Below are 18,760 nucleotides of genomic sequence, written 5' to 3'. Positions count from 1 at the left end.
ATATATATATATATATATATATAAAGGAGAAGCTCTTCAATACATTCCTTTCCTTTTTCAAAAGAAAATACATCAGCAGATAGGAGAAAGCTATGTTCCTCTAATGTCTTTAACTCTTTTATTATTATTATTATTCTTGCAGGTTACAGCGTATAAAAACACATTGCTACCTGTGACTGTAAAGTGTGTCTCATGTTATTCCCTGCTGTCATTCCATGCGAGTCATGGCCATGACGATACATTGGCTGGTCATTGTTCTTCATGTCAAGACACTGTACAGGTATTCAGTTGATAATATCTCTTAAAATAACTTCATATGCCTGTTATAAGTTTCTCTCTCTCTCTCTATCTCTCTCTCTCTCTCTCTCTCTATCATACACACAAACCAAAATTATATTGTTTTAGAACTTCAACACTTCAACTACAGTACAGGTGGACTGCAGAGAATCAGAAAGGTGAAGCTCTAACACTGAGCGAGGTCACTACCTTGACAGGAAGTCTCTGGAGAGAAATAGTTATTAAACCAGGGGTGCTAATGGAGGGCCAGAAATACACCTTTACTCTCAATGTGTCTGAACCAGCCTATGGGCTTTGGGGGTCAGCAAGCATCACCTTAGTCCCCAACCATCCTCCCTATGGGGGGTTTTGCACTCTGTCACAGATGAATCGCTTCATTTCCTGGAAACCATGGTCTCTTGCAGTTGCTCAGGTAGTGTCATTTCTCTTCTCCTCTTATTTCTCACCCAAATAATGGCTTTGCGGATTGATGCATTCTTTGCTATTTTTTCCTCAATGGCAGGGTGGATGGATGATGACGGTGACTCAGCCCAGCTGATATTTTCACTGCAGGTGGCACAGTGTGAAGATTTTGGACCATTATGTCCTTTGATTACCCTTTACAGAGGCACTCAGAGGACGTTCAGCAACCTGGTGCTACTGCGTAGTGTGAGCACAGCGGAAAACATAACTGTTATTCATGTGCCGGCACTGGTAGAAGACAGTATGGGGGCATCAGCCATTGCAGCGAGAAAGTTAGTCATTCAGCTGCTTGCCAATTGTGTAATCAAATGAAATTTGACTACACACCACAGCTCTAAAATTACAATTTATATATTCTGCAGGAAACTGACAGTGCTGCTGAGTGACCAATGCACAACGGAGTGGTTGAGGAATAACAGCCAATCAGAGTTATGGGTCTTGCACCAACAAGGCAACCCTCTCAGGCATTTCCCTGAGCAGCCAACTTAACCAGGTAAATGAGATAGCCCTGACAAACCAGTTGTCTGTTTAAGGGGCTGTACGCTGTACCTTTCTAATTAAAAAGACTATTATACTGGATGGATAAAATGGACACTTACTCGCATGAAATGTTCATAATTCATTCATAACTTCAATGAGAATGCTTTTTAAATTCCAAGTCAGTTGTGATTTTTATTTGTGCTAGGAAACCAGATGTTTAATTTGTAGGGCTGCAAAATGATTAATCGTGATTAATCTTATTAAAAATATATATGTGTGTACTGTGTACAGTATATGTATTATGTATATATAAATGCATATAAGTGTTATTATATTAAGGACAAATATTATATAACATAAGATATATATATATATATATATATATATATATATATATATATATATACAGAGCTGGGTAGTAACGGATTACATGTAATCTGGATCACGTAATCAGATTCCAAAACTCAAGTACTTTTAATTAGAGTAAACTACTCGTAAACAGACTACAGTTACTTTTTTATGGATTACATGATTACATATTATTAACACAATGTTAATAAGTCGTTTACAATTCATTGATTTTTCTAAGTTTCTTTTTTTTTTTTTACAGTTATATTTTTTCCTAATAAACCTTCTGCTTATATACGTTTGTGATTCTTCAAGTTTTTCCGGCGGAGAGGGGGAGGGGTCAGAATCACACTCAGAAGAAATCAGCAACATGATAATGTTAAATGGAGGGGAACCTGTTTGTATACAGTCTATGAGGGGAACACAGCCTTTAATCACTGGATGTTCAAACATCATTTCATCATCAAACATAATTTCACTACCAGATACATCTGTATGATATGTCACTTCTGGTGACGTTTTTATTCATGCATATAGATAAGATACAGTATGTACTGTATATGGACCAAGCTGCAGGAACACTTTATTTTCCCACAATGCCATTATCTGTTGAAATTCTCTGAAATCTAATTTAGTACATTGCACCTCCTACAGTTCCAGTTCAACTTCCTGTGGAGTGTAGCTGATTTAATTCAATTCCAAATCATGAACTAAAATGGGGCCAAGTTCTTAAAAAGATTTACCCCAAAATTAAAAATTTGTCATCATTTACTCGCACTCTTTTTTTTTTTCTCAAATCAAAATTTCCACCACTTCCACAGCTAGCATCCATAAATGCTCAAATGATGGAGAACAAGATTCAGACAAGATTCAGTCTCTCTGCCGATCTCTGCCTCGCTGTTCTGGGTACATCCGTAACTGAAAAATTTTTCTTCTGTGAAACACAAAAGAAGAACTTTTTTTTTTAAATGTCACTGGGGTCAATGTTTTGTTGTTTGTTTTCCGAAATGCAAAAATATCTTCTTTTGTGAAAGAAAGTCATACAGGATCAGAATGCGTAATGAGTAAATGATTACTGAATTTTGGGGCGAATTCAGATTTTTTTTTTTTTCTCTCAAATCAAAATCCACCACTTCCACAGCTATCGTCCATAAATGTTAAAAAGAAGGAGGACAAGATTCAGACACATGGACATATCATTCATGCTCTGGTCTCTCTGCTGGTCTCCTTCCAGAAAGCGGCTCTGATCAGCTCAGCTTTGGCCCAGTCCACAGAAAGACTTCCAACTATTAAATTAATCATAGCTTGACACAAAGCATGTCAGCGTTTTAGAGATCTAGCACAATGTGATATGAGAAGCAGAGACCTGTCACTGAATACAGATTGCATGCTGTGCATAATGAGGAGTGCTACCCAGGAACAAATTATTGTCAAATGTGATATAACAAATGCAAATGATGTACTGTAAAATGTATTTTCTTGCCTGCAGGTGGTTCCCTCTGAAGTGCAGTGCAGCGGCTGCCTTGCAAAGGTGCTGAAAGTCACAGAGAAGATGATCAAAGTGATAAGAGAACAAACAGGACAGGGAGACATCAACCCCACAGACACCGGCTGGAACATTTTGGCTGTTTTAAGTAACTACATTCAGCAGAATTTATATTCAGCAGGATAATAGAGGTTCGCTCTGAAGTTGTAAATCAACCATGGCTTAGCCGTCCTTCCGTTTTCACTGCAGGCAGCACACTGACTGCTGATCAGAGGCAGAGGAACAATTCAGGCCTCAAGCGTCTGGATACATCAGAGACAGCTGTATCAGCACTAGGCCAGATTTTTGAGCTCATGTGTTCATTAATGCTGTTGCAGATGAGTGGAGGAGAAGCTCATTCCCTTGCTGTTCCAAAGATCACTATGGTGGGTGTATGGGGCGACCCTATACTAAAGACCTCCTGTGCACAGAGCCCCTTAGTCACTGCCAGTTTCACGTCCCATCAGCACTGAGCTCTCAACTAAAGGAGGAAAGAAAAAATGGTCCTGCAGATCCTTCTGCAAATGGAGGGTGAAGAAAACCCATTCAGTCCAGCTGCAGAGCCTCCCATATCAACCACGCTCGCAGCTATGGAGTTTGTTACACCACAGGGGCAGCAAATTTCTATTGCCAACCTGACGCTAGACACTGCGATACAATTTACTTCGCACAAAAAAAGTAAAAGAGATGGAAAATAATATGTTACTATGGAGACCAGCCATTTTATCTTATTAGTTTTCAATATAATATGATATGATATGATATGATATGATATGATATGATAAAGTAAACTGTTAATGTAGTGTTCATTATTATATTATATTATTAAGAGTATAATAACAAAACAATACTTCTGTTTAAGAAGGATGCATTAAAAATCATCAAAAATAGCAGTAAATACATTTATAATTTTACAAAAGATAAAGATATTTTGATCTTTCTATTTTTATTCATCAAAAGAATCCTGCAAAAAAAATGTATAATGATTTCCACAATAAATTAAAACAGTATGTTATGTTTTCTACACTGTAAAATAATAAGATCACCAAATCAGCATATTAGAATGACTTCTGAAGTATCATGTGACACTGAAGACTGGAGTGATGGCTAGAAATTCAGCTTTGCCATCACGTGAATAAATTACATTTTGAAAGATATTAAAAATAGAAAATTGGTAATGTAAATGTAATAATATTGCACACTATTACTGTTATTTGGATCAAATAAATTTTTTATTTGAAATTATTGTAATGGTAAGTTGGTCTCAGTGTTAGTAATAAATGAATTTAGAGAAAAATACATAATGTGTTAGCATTAAATAATGTAGAAAGTCTGTGTTTTGTACTGTATTGTAATGTCCTTCCTACATTTCTGGGACTTGAACATGTCAGTTACTCACAGAAAGTCCTCTGATTTAATAAAAAAAATATCTTAATTTGTGTTCTGAAGATGAACAAAGGTCTTACAGGTTTGGAACAATATGAGAATGTGTACAGAATTTTCATTTTGGGGTGAACTATTCCTTTAAAGGGAACACTACTGTTCCTTAAAAAAATGTAAAGGTAGTGTATACTACATTATATAATAAATATTTAATTTAATTTATATAATGAAAATATTGTAATGGTCAGTGGATGTCAGTGCTGAAAAAGTACTTTTCACGATATATTAAAATAGAAAAACGTTACTTTAAATTATAATAATATTTCACAATGTTACTATCTTTACTGTCATTTTGATCATACAAATGCAGCCCGGAGAGTATAAGAGACTTCTTTCAATATAAATAAATCAGTCAATCAATTAATCAATCAATCAAAACAGGCTGGAAAAGAGGATCTGGTAAATATAGCCTTTAATTTACATGCTAAAACATTCATCAACCTCATAAAACTCAGCAAACAAGATGTTTTCAAATTATAAAACATCCAAATTCACCAGGTACCACTGCAGATGTTGGCATTACCCTGTATGGCCTGATTAAAAGTGGCTCACGTCACCTTCAAAGAAAAAGAGCTTTCCAGAGGAATAGCCTGGATGACTTCCAACTTGAAACAGATGCCAATCTAGGAGAGATCTAAAAAATAGACATCTGGCATGACAACACAGATCAGTGGCTGTGAATAGCTTCCTTTCTTCTTTCTACAATAACAAATCCTCGCAAACAAGTGCTCCTATCTCACTGATAGGTCTTTCAAGGTGGCTTGGGAAGGGGAGGTATCCAAAGCACAGCAACTTGTCACTGGGGTTCCTCAGGGATCAGTTCTTGGACACCTCCTCTTCTCCATATGCATGACATCACTGGTTCCTATCATACATGGCTTCTCCTACCTTTGCTATGCTGATGACACACAGCTCTATCTTTCATTTCAACCAGATGATCCAACAGTAGCTGCATGGATCTCAGGCTGTCTGGTGGACATCTTGGCATGGAGGAAAAATATCACCTACATCTCAACCTGGCAAAGACTGAGCTTCTGGTCTTCCCTGCTACTCCATCTCTACAGCATGATTTCACCATTCAGCTAAGTTCTTCTACAATTACCCCATCAAATTTGGTAAGAAATCTTGGTGTAACCTTTGATGACCAGCTGTCCTTCAAAGACCACATTGCAAAGACTGCTCAATCTTGCAGGTTTGCATTCCACAACATCAGAAAGATCAGGCCCTTTCTATCAGAGCATGCTGCTCAACTTCTTGTCCAGGCCCTTGTCATTTCTAGGCTGGACTACTGCAATGCACTTCTGGACTTCCATCAAGCACAATCAAACCTCTACAAATGATTCAGAATGCAGCAGCACGACTGGTCTTCAATGAGCCCCAAAGAGCCCATGTTACACCCCTTTTAATCTCCTTGCACTGGCTTCCAGTTGCGGCTCACATCAAGTTAAAGACATTGATGCTTGCATCTAGAACAGCCACAGGCTCCGCAGCCGCCTACTTCCACTTGCTATTATGAATCTACATCCCCACCAGAAGTCTAAGATCCACTAGTGAGCGATGCCTCATGGTACCATCCATGGCCATAGCCAGGTTTTGAAAATTAGTGAGGTCAAGGGGGTTTCTATAATAACCCCCTTATTATAGAATTGTGCTTTGCGCTCTCGCTCACAACTCTCTGAAGATGCGTTCACTTCGGCAGCGTCCCGCAGACGCAGTGATGATTTTCATACCATGGATGCTAAACATCTTTCTCTTTATTTATTCCTTCTCTCTTTAGCTTGTATTTATTTGAACAATTTCTAAAACTTGCTATTACAAGCACGTCCTGTGTTTGTTGGCCTCTTTAAGAAGAATCGCTTATGTATCTCCCAATTGTAAGTCCCTTTGGATAAAAGCGTCTGCAAAATGACTAAATGTAAATGTGTTTTCCAGGCCTTGACCCATCCTGGTTCCTAAAACATGTGATAGTCTGGGACATACAAACAGACAACATGTTCTTCTTCTTGGTGGAAGACTGGCTACTTGTGGAGAATCAGAAGAACTCTGAAAGGGTGGAGAAAGTTATTTTAGCATCTTGTAAATATACACATGCTGTACAGCGTAAATCATATTTGCTTTTCATAACCTTGTGATCCCCTTAGGTCCTCAAAAGCTGCAGCCATTTAAGAGGGTCCTACATTCCCAGTTGCTATTTGGCCTTCAAGAGCACCATCTGTGGATTTCGTTATTGGAACGGCTGGCCCACAGCCACTTTAGCTGAACCCAGAGGGTCACCTGCTGCACCCTCTTATTACATCTCTATCTGGCAGCTGGGGCAATTTGGTATGGAGCAGTGGGCAGAAAGGGCAGCAGGTAATAGACTTGACCTTCAAAGGCCATGGATAACAGATTGAGCTTGTATAGCTTACAATGTAGGTGCAGGTAATTACATCTCGTAAAACAAAGTAATTACATCTTGTAAAACAGAGCAATTTCTGTTTTTCTCCGAGCTGCAGAAGTCTTTGTTACTGATTAATGGCACAGGAGAATAATATTCATCACTGAACAAACGAATGAATTTCCTCTCATTCCTCTCAAAACAAATGGGTTATTCTTCACATTTGTTACTGTTCTGAACTCAGCAGTCCAGTCTCTACCCAGATGGTGATAAATCCAGAGAATGTATTGGGTGGAATAACAGTTGCATCTTTGATGTTTCCTTTCCAAATAATTCTCAGATTTTTATTCCAAAACACCAAGAGCAAGGTATATATATGTCAATCTACACAATCCCTTCTGAAACCATACTGTAGATATCATATTTTGACTTCTAACTTGCACTACAGTTCAGAAGTTTGGGGTTGCTAAGATTTTATGGTCACACTTTATTGTATTTATTTTTGCTATTAACAAACTATGACTTTTGCCTCAAAATAAACTGCTAATTTGCTGCTTATTATTAGTTAGTTAGGTAGTTGTTACGTTTAGATATTGGATAAGAGTAGGAATATAGACTATGGTCATGCAGAATATGTGCTTTATAAGTACTAATAAGCAGCCAATGTGTTATTAATATGCATGCTAATAAACAACTAGTTAATAGTAAGAATTCAAATAAATAAACAATGACCCCAAATAGTTGAATAATGGATTGTGTTTTATCTGTAGGTGACATTGGATTTGCATCTCTGCCTTCCTCTCCTGTGTGTCATACCGTGGAGATGGATGTTTTCCTCAGTCACCCAGATCTCTCTTACATCCATGATGGACCATCTCTTTTCACTGTGAAAGAAAGTCCATTCTCATGGTTAATTAATTGATTTTATAGATAGTCGTCAATCATAATTTCCTGGGAATGACCTGTTCCAAGTTTATTCTACATGAAATTGCAAAAATGAAATACTACATGCCTTTAAATAGTTAATGTTACAGTGTTGTTTTACTCATTTTACAGAATGGATCAGTGGCCATCATGTGACCATATCTTTTGCATACCTGAGCTTACAGGAACCAAATCATCTTCTGAAAAAAAAAAAAAAAAAAAAAAAAAAATTCTGCAACTACATTTGTCAACCTTGACCTCTGACCACGACACCTTAGAACCAATCAGGTCTTCAGGTTTGAAGAAATACAGTCACTCTCTGAAATTCAAAATTCTGTCATCATACACTTACCCTCATGCCGTTCTAAACCTGTATGACTTTCTTTTTTCTGAGGAACAAAGCTTTGCTCTTTTTCATATAATGAAATAAGGTCAATAAGGACTGGGTCTGTCAAACTATTTTTGGGTCTAACAAAATATTTAAATAAATTATATTCCATATCTTTCTTATATGGAACAATTTTCTCTTTTGTAGAGGAAGATCTATATCAGCAGACTTGGATACTGCAAAAACACTTTCCTTGGAGCCAGAATCATCTGACAGTGGCCATTTCACACCCAACGACACCATCCTGTCTGACATGTGAGTTCTTCATTGAACGTTTCACACTGACCCACGCACAATTTATCAGGATACATGGTCACATACTTTTTTCCTTCAGCAAGGACAGCTTGTGCAGTGAGTGGTCTGATCTGAGCAAAGATACGCCTACATCGAACCTGGCTTTCACAAGTCCTCCTACTCACTATCAGTGCTCAGTGATGCCAGCACATTTTTCCTTAGTCTCCCACCCAACTCTATAATCACCATATCCAACACACGCATTGGTGAGCCCACACCATCCCCAGGGAATTAATTGATATTCTCTATTGAGATATTGAAAGGTAACAAGGTCACGCTCTGACGTGTTGTGAACATGTGGCCATTTCTTGATCCTATTTTCATCCTTTTTTTCACTTTATTCCCATAATTTCCTTGTGTTTACCTAACTCTTGTGTAACAAACTCAGTTTTTGCCATTAAGATAGCCTTATATGCTGACATGGCAATAAAAACTACTCAGGTATTGTTCGTGGTGTACCTGGTTTGTTTCTTTTATTAATAATAATAATAATAATTCATTACATTTATATAGCACTTTTCTAGGCACTCTAAACGCTTCACATAGTCAGGGGGTATCTCCTCATCCACCACCAGTGTGCAGCATCCACCTGGATGATGCGACGGCAGCCATATTGCGCCAGAAGGCCCACCACACACCAACTTACTGGTGGAGAGGAGACGGAGTGATGAAGCCAATCAGCAGATATATGGGGATTGTTAGGAGGCCATGATGGTCAGAGGCCAATGGGGAATATAGCCAGGATGCTGAGGTCACACCTCTACTGTTTTCGAAAGACATCCTGGGATTTTTAATGACCACAGAGAGTCAGGACCTCGGTTTAACGTCTCATCTGAAGGACAGTGCTTGTTGAAAGTATAGCGTCCCCTTCACTACACTGGGGCGCTAGGACCCACACAGACCACAGGGTGAGCACCCCCTGCTGGCCTCATTAACACCTCTTCCAACATTAACCTAGTTTTCCCAGGAGGTCTCCCATCCAGGTACTGATCAGGCTCAGCCCTGCTTAGATTCAGTGGGCAACCGGTCTTGGGGTCCGGGGTTATATGGCTTTTATCGTGGGTTCTGTGTGTGGGTCACCTGCTGTTGGCTGTTTTTTTGTGAACAGGCCTCGTTCTGGTAGGACTGTATGGAAGCAGGTTTTCCAGCTCTGTGGTTCTCATGTGGTTGGTGTCCGCCCTATCAGCTTTCCTCGCTTTTGCTTTGCTGTTAAAACCATTTTGTTAAGTTATAAACCTATTTTGCACTGCTCTTTCCATACACTGAACAAAATTATAAATGCATCACTTTTATTTTTGCCCCCATTTTTCATGAGCTGAACTCAAAGACCTAAGACTTTTTCTATGTACACACAAGACCTATTTCTCTCAAATATTGTTCACAAATCCATCTAAATCTGTGCCCAAACATGCTCAATGGGTGATATGTCTGGTGAGTATGCTGGCCATATAAGAAATGTTTGTATCTAGATGCTTTCAGCTTCCAGGAATTGTGTACAGATCCTTGCAACATGGGGCCGTTCATTATCTCGTCATGGTATCTCTATGCATTCAAAATGCCATCCATAAAATGCACCTGTGTTCACTGTCCATAACATATGCCTGGCCATACCATAACCCCACTGCCACCATGGGCCACTCGATCCACAACGTTGACTTCAGCAAACCACTCAACCACATGACACCATACACGCTGTCTGCCATCTGCCCTGTACAGTGAAAACCGGGATTCATCTGTGAAGAGAACACCTCTCCAAAGTGCCAGACACCATCGAAGGTTAGCATTTGCCCACTCAAGTCTGTTATGACGATGGACTGCAGTCAGGTTGAGACCCCAATGAGGATGAAGCATGATGAGCTTCCCTGAAAGATATTGGAGGTGAAGATGCTGGATGTGGAGGTCCTTGGCTGGTGTGGTTACATGTGGTCTGCGGTTGTGAGGCCAATTGTAAATTCTCTAAAACACCTTTGGAGATAACCTTTTGGAGCTTATTGTAGAGAAATGCACATTCAATTCATGGGCAACTGCTCTGGTGGACATTTCTGAATTCAGCAGGCCAACTGCACACTCCCTCAAAACTTGTGACATCTTTGGCATTGTGCCTAGTGGCCTATTATATCAGCCAGCCTGTCTAATTAGCATCTTGATATGCCACACCTGCGAGGTGGATGGATTATCTTGGCAAAGGAGAAGTGCTAACTAACACTGATTTAGACAAATTTGTGAACAATATTTGAGAGAAATAGCCCTTTTGTATACCAAGAAAAAGTATTAGATCTTTGAGTTCAGTTCATGAAAAATGGGGTCAAAAACAAAAGTGCTGCATTTAGAATTTTGTTAATTGTACAAAGAAACTGAAAATGTGTATTTTTATGTTATCACATGTTTCTGTAGATCTGTACTATATCTGGCTGCTGTGGTGAGACTGGTGGAGCCAGAGGTGGAGGATCGTTTGGCTTAGGAGACAGAAATCAGAAGAACAGAAGAGGATCTGGGGAATAAGATGTTTCTTCTCAGTTGATGGCCTGCTGCAGGCTAAAAGGAAGCATGGAAGTGGAGAACACTTCGAATCTTAATTAGGGTTATCTCAGACACTTGATGAATCCATTCAGCTCTCATTTAATCCTCAGAGACCTATAACAGCTGCATTCTGACTCTAATGGATATTAATATAAATTTTAATGGTCTTTTTTCCATGTACTATGCTGATAATCAGATATCTTAGTCTATATGCTTTTCCTGTTTGTGGTTCTGATGGTGAACTACCAGGAACATACGCATGAAGCCAACAGGAGATGGCTTCATTTAGCTCTTAAACACATGCTGATCACAGCTTCACCAGGCCAGCCCAGTCTCACTGCATTATCAGGGTAAAGCATACTCTATACATTATACATGTTCCACTGAAACATTTTTTTTTTCTTTTTGATGTCCCAGAGAGCTAATTGATTTGTATAAAAAATAATAGGAACCCATAAAAAATGAATATGTTCCTCTGACCCAATCAAAACTTTAACCCTCCACTGTATCGCAAAATGCAATTCAGAAACTTGACTTCAGCATAGTAATGCTACTGAATTTTGGGGTCTGACAGACCTCTTTGATTAGAAACAGAGATGCATTGGTTAGAGATGCAGAATTTAGTAGAAAAACAGTAAAGGTCCAAGATAATTCAAGAAAAAAGGTATGTGTTGGGATGGGATTCATGGGAATTGGGGCTTGGGGCAAATAGTGCACGAAACAGAACTGAGCATGTGAACATTTATTAATAAGCTGAATAAGTAATAACTAAATAATAACCTTTTTTTTAAAAATTGCTTATTAATAAATGTTCACCTTTTTATTATTGATGATGCCTCTAGTAATTATATGTCTGATATTTAATTTACAACCTACTTTGGGTTTATCACTTCAATTCTGAGAAAAAAATAATTGTGAGATGTTAACTCACAACTGAAAGAAAAAAAAAATCAGAATTACCTTTTTTTTTTTTATTAAGTGGCAGAAACGGGTTTCCGTAAAATCATAACCTTTGTAAAAGTGTATTTCTCTCTCTCTCTCTCCTCAAAGTCTGCAGTCAAAACATCAGAGTTAAGTTCCAATCTGGTTGAGTTCCTTTGATGCTGACTGCTCATGTTTCATCACATGCCAAGCCTGGACAGCAGAGCTCCTCGGCACACAGCAAGAACACTGCAGCACTTTCAACATGGTGAGAGAGAACAGGACACAAAGAGAGAGACTGTCAGCATGTGAATAAGATGATATTCAGCTTGAACAGCTGAGAATATAACAATATTTTCCGTAGTACACTTGTCTTTAGGAAAATGATCACAATGTCTTCTCTCAAGGCCGAGGACAGAGGAAGTAATGCTTAGGAACAACAGTGAATCACATGTCAGATCTGGCAGATCTACAGAGGGCAAAGTGGATGACAACAGGGTATGATGTCACACCATTATACACAAAACATCACTGTAGAGGAAAATACCTTGTTCTCCACATGTCCAGGCCTATACTTTCTGTATAGTATGGAAGTTATTAGTACCAGAGACCCAGCATACTTATCAACTCAGTGATTCTTATGATTTGTGTGACAGGACACAGGCAGTATTGAGTATTGAGTTCACTCACTATCATAAACAGACGGGCATCTTGGCACCGGTTTCTATTCTCCTGGATCAAACACAGACAGGCAGAGTCCTTTCTTTCATCTCCATCCAGCCTTTTCACATCTCTCCATTATTTGGTCCAGACTCACACGTCACATTGACGGCACCTGCTCTTCTACGAGAATAAATTGAAACTAATTTCACAATTTGAACAGAGTTCAAATGGATTTGTGGTTTTCTTATAGGCGTATTACTAGGTTCTGCTACTGCTGTTTGGCCTGTGTTTTGTGAGTGCTGAAGTATGGCCCTTGATCAGGAAGCCAAGTCAGTACCTGAGGCAAGCCTGGTGCTGGGTTCAGCCGTTGTAAGCTCTACTGACGCTAGCAGCAGCTGTTCTTCATCTGTATTTCCTCTCTACGACTACAGCCTACATCTCCAGACATCGCTCGAAGCCCTCCTCCTTTGCTGACTTCCATAGTTCTGGCCAGAAAATCCAATCAGCTCTCAGCAATTGTATTAACCCTCAAGTTATTGGCCCTTATCAAATGATTTTTATTTTAGCACATGATCTAAGAAATGTTATTTTTCTATTGTATTTTTGCTCTAAATAATTTCTGCACCTCAAACCAGGACCTCATCATTCTCTTTGTCTCTTTCAGCTCTTCTTGGGTTCAGTGGAAGGCTTTAGGACCTTAGGGCAGGCAAGTTCTTCTCTGCTGGGTGTGCTAAGGGTGGATATGTGTCTGCGTCCACTTTGTGAGCATCATTCAGTGGTGGCAACTCTCTACTGTCAGTCTGCCATGGGCATTGGATGTCAGGTACTGGGGTGCCTATGTGCTGCTGTATTCATTTAACTTACCAAATGAGCCACAGGGCTATGCGATGGTACAGTTCCTCATTAAACAGCTCAAACTATGGTACAAAGAGGTACAAATACCATGACTGACTAATATAGATTAAATAATAATAATAATAATAATAAAACTGTAGTTTCCATTTTTATCAACTACAAAAGCCAATAAGCGTGCTTTATAAAGCAACATTTGGGTTCATTTACATCTATTTTTAAAAGTATTTTCTTCAATCAACACTTAATCAAAAAATAAAATAAATAATAATGACAGTTTGTTTTAAATAAATAAATGTAATTGAAATTAATTATAAAATATAGATAAATCATATTTAGAAATAAAATTACATATTCAAAAAATAAACTGCAACACTGTTTTTACGTAAAGGTTTCATCGCAGTTTCAAAGAGAAATGTCCACTGAGTGGTTCAATTTGTGAACCCTGGCACTTTTTTTTATTATGTTGATATAAGTACGTATTGCTGTGTTTTTTTTATGTTGATATAAATACGTACTGTGGTGGTTCGGAATTCAAATATCCGGGGACTATCGCTAAATATGCCCTACACGAAACCCAACCCTAAACCTACCCGATAGTGTGCAAAACTGATACAAAAACGCATTTGATAATCCAGCCGTGCCATTTGAACTTCCTTAGCCTCTATGCAGATTTGAACTGCTTTGTCGGACCGTGGTTACTCAGGATTCGAACAGAGTACCCCTCAAGTACGTCGTCGTACTCTGTGAGCTACCGAACAAACTCAGCTTTGATGAAAGCCCGTTCATATGAAACTGGATAACATTGAAAAGCATCAGTTTTCAAATCTCCCAGGAATTTAAAATGATGCTTTATTAATTAAAACGAAAAGGAATAAACAGTGTCATAGTTTTACTGCCTCTAGTGTTCATTTATTTTGGAAACTGCAGTTATATGTACTTATTGGTATGTAAGTATTTCGCATCTCACTAAAAAGTGCACCCAGGTACATTTATGCCATGAGACCAGGTAGTGAATGATAGTGCATGTAACAAACAGCAAGATATTTACAACCATACAGTGAAAGTATAAAAATATTATGCATCAAAAACTTCCCAACATTAATAATAAGAAGAAATTTGTTGTGAGCATGTTTTCTGAAATATCATGTGACACTGAAGTACTGTCAGTTTTGCCATCACAGAAATAAATTACATTTTCAAATATATTGTGTTAAAATAAAATAACAGGGTAAAACTTTATTTTGATTGACATTATACTAAATATAAGTAACTTTGAAACTACATGTCTACTAGCAGTCATTGGACTGTCTGCTTAATATCTTCAATATCACTGAATTCAAACTTTTGAAGTTTATGGACATCCACTTTAACTCTAATACACAAAATATTTCAATGCATAATTCTAAATTTTATCCATTCATCCATCCATCTATATATACACACACATAGACACACACAAACTTGCTCCTTTTTATTTCCTATTTCTTTCGTAGTTTCAGCACAGAGTTAAGTTTGCAGGAATGGTTCCTCCACCCTCCAGATCCTCCCAGGGCTCTGAAGCCTCCAGCTGCTCCATCCTGCTCACTCCCATCAGTCCTCACCAGAGATCATCTGCCTCTTCTTTGTCCTTCAGCATTAAGTGGTGCCCTGGTGCCCTGTGTTGACAGCCTCCTGGCTGGTTTTGACCACATCAACCAGCTGATCGAAGAAGTCTATAACTTTGAGCTCCAACCGCAGCAGATCCAGAGCAGAATTTACCAGAGAAGAAAGTCTCCACCTCAGCAAGTAACCTTCACGGGACATGATCCAACACCAAAGCCCCCAACACTCCCTCCACGTCCATCTACCTAGGTTTTGATATGTTACCCCTCTCCAGAGTCTATCAAAGGTGTCATTAATACCCTTCCACATCACTGTGCTACACGCTAAGAGTCCTCTCTGATGGGGCCTGCTGCTCAGTTTGGTAAGAGAATACTTTCTGCAGTGGACAGAAGAATGAACAGCCCGAACCCGAGAAAATGGCTTGTCCCAAGATGCGGAGCCTGGAATTCAGTCACCTGCCATTCTGAGTCTGAGAGCATGTGTGTGACAACATGACAATTAAGAGATGGGCATGGCACACTGAATATTCAAATATGCCATTAATTATGAATAATACATTTTTGACACAGTGAATTCACAGTGTATTAGTCACAACTGCTTTAGATTTTGTAAATTGTGTTTCTACCTCTTGACTGGTGCATTTGCGATGTGTTTCATGTTTGTTTCCCTTTCATTTCACCACAGTCAGTATGTTCCTGTATATTAATAAATCTGTTTTATTTTTGCCAATAAAATAATACGGCCATCCAAACTGTGGCTTAAACGTCAGAATATTTGTGTTTATCATTCAAAACATCTTAAAGTGTTAAAGACAGAAGAAATAAGCAAGATGACTACATAGTATGACCTTCTGCCAGGTTTGAGCAAATGAAACTTATTTGCTGAATATGTACATTTAAGTGAAGCAAACAAACTTCATTGTATTATTTTCAATGGTTTGTTGAGGTGCATGTATTCTCAGCACAGAAGATGCCTAATGCAACCACTAGATGGCTCTAACATCAAACTAATATTCTGGGAAGTGCAAACAGGCTTTGCCTTCCAAGTCCCGATTTCAGACTCTTGCTAAGATCAGGAGCCAGTTGCAACAAACCGCTTAAGCTAAGAAAACCCTTAGAGCTAATACCCATACAATTATTACGAAAGCGTTTTCTCAGCTTAAGGGGCTTATGAGGCTGGTATGTCCTCACATCCACTTTGTGAGCAGACTATTACAGTGAGCAACAGAAGACCTTGCAGTCTGCCTTCACTGAAACCTCTTCTTGAATTCCAATACTGGTTGATCCCAACAGATCATTTCAGAAGTGTCACGGCCAAACGTCTAGGAAGCCAAGCATGTGGATGCTTCCTGTTTCAAGGCTTCTTGATCATGCATGCGGCCCAAAATAAATCAGATGAATGTGAACGCACATTAAACGTGTCCCAGCAGCAGACGCACTAAGCAGGTTTAAGAATGAGCACCAGAAAGAGAACACTCCATACAAAGTCCCTTTTCTCTCTTTCCATTCCTATTATATAAGAGGCATAACCCAGCACAGGCAGGCATGACGTAACCTGACACAGTCCGCAGTCTGCCCTTCCTCGTGTAAACAGCCTTAGCATCCTGAAAGGCTTGACCCAGTCCCAAGACCTCCTGCCTCCCGCAGTCCGTCTGCCTCTGAACATCCCTACATGATCCCCCTTGCCTCGGCCCCCCGTTGCGCCTAAGCTACTTATTGTATCCAGCCATTCATAAACACTCTGAGGGTCAGGAAGTGCTTCTAAAAGTAGAGACTGGGCTGGTTTTATAGGTTTTTCGGTGTGGTCAGGCAGTTTGATTCATATTTAGTTTGCATTTTTATTTGAGAGTGCAGAAAAACTTCACCTCTCCTGCAGACTAAGCCTCAGTTGGCCTCTTTTGAAATCAAAGCCCATATCTGGAACACATTTTTGCTCTCTAAATATGGCACATCATCTTCCCTCTGCTTGCTAAGTGAAGAAAACATCTATTCTCCAGTATTTTTAAATCATGTCTTTCAGTAAAAATGAAAATATACCTAATAAAAAACTTGTTCAAAGCACAAATGTCACTTATTTTGCTTATATTTAATCATATATTGTAAAAAAAAAAAAAAATGTATATCTTGAATGTATATCATTTTGGGGAATTCTTAATATTTTTACAGGAAACAAGGCTAAATTACTTTTTTGTGGTGTAGAGGTAAGTAGAAGATGGAAGGATTTGGAGGCCCCATTTCCCTCTTTCTTTCACTCTCCCTCTCTGTACATGTCCTCACTTGACCCTCGAGAGTGGAGCTGAGGAAATGTGGGGAGAGAGGGAGGTTCTTACATAATGGGTTTATACGTGTGCAGTTATAAACACGTGTGTGTAGGAGGGAGGAAGGAGAAAGACAGACAGACAGAGTGGGGATGTGTCACTCAGTTTCTGTTTTACGAGCGAGTGAGGCAGTATGAGGGCTGGGAGGTCATGGCCAGAGATACTCGTCTGTTTTTATTGAAAGGACAGGACATGTAGAATGTGATCAGATGTGGGATGCTTTTTTTTTTTTTAGAAGTTTCTACGGAAATATGGGGAAATAATGTAATTTTGTGAGATATTATTCCAATTTAAAACAAGTTTTCTATTTTACTGTACTTTAAAATATAATTTATTCCTATGAAGCAAAGCTGAATTTTCAGTATCATTACTCTAGCCTTCAGTGTAACATGATCCTTCAGAAATCAAAATGTATAATTTATAATCTACGTTCAAAAAAGTTGTTGCTTAATATTTTGAGGGGCAAGTGCTACTTTTTTTCCCCAGGATACTTTGATGTATAAAAAGTTATAAAGTATAAATGGTGTTTAATCAAAGTGTTTTGTTTTTTTTTTACAATGTACATTACCATTAATTTTTGGAATTATTAATTTTTTCTTTTCTTTCTTTCTTTTCTTTTTTTTTTAAAGAAATTATTACTTTTTTCCAGCAAGGTATGTTAAATGGATAAAAAGTGATAGTAAAGACGTATATTGTTAGAAAATAAATATTTAAATAAATGCTGTTATTTTAACGTTTTATTCATCAAAGAATTCTACATTAAAAAAAATAATAATAATAATTAAATAAATAAATGCAGCCTTGGTGAGCATAAGAGTCTCAAAAACATTAAAAATCTTACTTATCCCAAATTTTTGAATGACAATGTATAATATATACTTAATATTTATTGCATAATTTAAAGTTTGGAATAATTGTAAATAACTCGTAAAAAAGTTTCTTATGCTTACCAAGGCTGCATTGATTTGATCAAAACTACAGTAAAAACAATAATATTGTTAAATAATAATTTAATTATTATTATAATTATTATTCAAATAATCATGAAAAAAAACTGTTTTCAACATAGTAAATAATAAGAACCATTATTAACATCAGCATATTAGAATGATTTCTGAAATTATATGCTTCTATATTGTTACGATTTTTATTATGGTATGTTAAATTAAAGTAGCCTCGGTTACCATAACGGATACAGAAGATATATATATATATATATATATATATATATATATATATATATATATATATATATATATATATATATGTGTGTGTGTGTGTGTGTGTGTGTGTGTGTGTGTGTGTGTGTGTGTGTGTGTACACACACACAGCACACACTTCTTC

The 18,760-nt window shown here is 38.0% G+C and overlaps 1 pseudogene; it reads left to right on the top strand.

The window, feature by feature from the left end:
• Window positions 1-382: 382 nt before the first annotated feature.
• On the top strand, window positions 383-3,259 carry LOC113112175 (polycystin-1-like; annotated as a pseudogene).
• Window positions 3,260-18,760: the final 15,501 nt, after the last annotated feature.

This window comes from Carassius auratus, chromosome 12, assembly GCF_003368295.1.
Source record: "Carassius auratus strain Wakin chromosome 12, ASM336829v1, whole genome shotgun sequence".
NCBI lineage: Eukaryota > Metazoa > Chordata > Actinopteri > Cypriniformes > Cyprinidae > Carassius > Carassius auratus.
This window is presented reverse-complemented; position numbering and strand designations above follow the sequence as displayed.